The sequence below is a fragment of the Cynara cardunculus genome (assembly GCF_001531365.2).
Source record: "Cynara cardunculus var. scolymus isolate 2C chromosome LG 8, CcrdV1, whole genome shotgun sequence".
Classification (NCBI taxonomy): domain Eukaryota; kingdom Viridiplantae; phylum Streptophyta; class Magnoliopsida; order Asterales; family Asteraceae; genus Cynara; species Cynara cardunculus.
In genome coordinates, this window is record NC_037535.1 from 24,674,850 (window position 1) to 24,676,147 (window position 1,298).

Sequence of the window (1,298 nt, forward strand, 5' to 3'; positions counted from 1 at the left end):
TTTCACGATTTGGAAAGTCGTAGAACTATCCAAACCGGTAGAAATCTCGTCCATAAGAAGAACCTTCGATGGTCCAACGATCATTTCACCTGTAACGTTTTACGAATTAGCCTAAACGTAACCAACGAAAAGGTTTGGGATAATTCTATATTTCTAAACAACATAACAAAATCTGTTTATAGAATGTTAAAATGTCTAAAGGGCTGTTTGGTTGGTTTTTCATTAGTCCTGTATGGATAAAGCTATCTGTGTAAATTAATCTGTTTGTATAGATTGAAAATGTTTTTGTTTGAGAAAGTTTTTTCTTAGATGGAAGGAGCATGTTTTTTAATCGGGAGAGACAACTTTCGATTTTTTTTTTGGCTTTCTGCATAAAGCTCCCTCTAAAAGCTTGCTGAATATGCCACTTTCTATATCAACAAGTCACTACCAAATAATGATATATAGTTGACCGAATAATCTGAGATTTCCATTAAGCTCATTAAGCTGCTAACAAACAAGCCCTAGACGTCATAACAGTCTGTTATGACATCTAAACATATTTGACATCTTATAAAGCCGGTTTTGTTGTAGTGAAATGAATGCAATCTTACCCGTCGTAACACGTTTCTTTTGGCCTCCAGAGATCCCGCGTACCATTTGATCTCCGACCATGGTATCAGCACAAATGTCCAACCCTAATAACTGCACGAGAAACAACTTACATGAGCTTTTATACACGGAGAATTAACGTTTAGAAACGATCAAAAGTTCATACCTTTAGAGTATAATCCGTCACCAAATTAGCTTCTTGACCTTCGGTTGCAGCAGCCTTAACGATCAAAAACAAGTATCAAATATTTATTACAAAACAAGACACTACAACAAAATCAGCTTTATAGAACGTCATAATCTATTATGATAGTATATCATTTAAGTTTATAGGATCAAATAATTGTGGGCCCTATCTTAACGAGTCTATTAAGACATTTAGACTCGTTCCATACCTTCATGAAGACATCGATATCGGGATCAGGTTTGATGTTTGCATCTTTCTCTCTTCTTGACAACTCTGCCAACATCTCTACATTTTATACAACAAACCCGTATATTTCGTGATGTTAAAATGTTCAAAATATCGTAATATCTGCCTAAAAAACCAATTGGGACCGAAAAATCTCAATCTAACCGTAACGTGATCCAACTCCTTGACAACGAGCGGAGAAAGCCAAGGTTTCTCTAACAGTCATTTCTCCGATATGGACGTCGTTTTGACTTATATAAGCAGACGTTCTTTCGGGCACGAACTCATGCAATCC

At 36.1% G+C, this 1,298-nt stretch overlaps 1 pseudogene; it reads right to left on the reverse strand.

Moving 5' to 3' along the window:
- Positions 1-1,298, reverse strand: part of LOC112516357 — a 13,199-nt pseudogene that overhangs the window by 10,075 nt on the left and 1,826 nt on the right.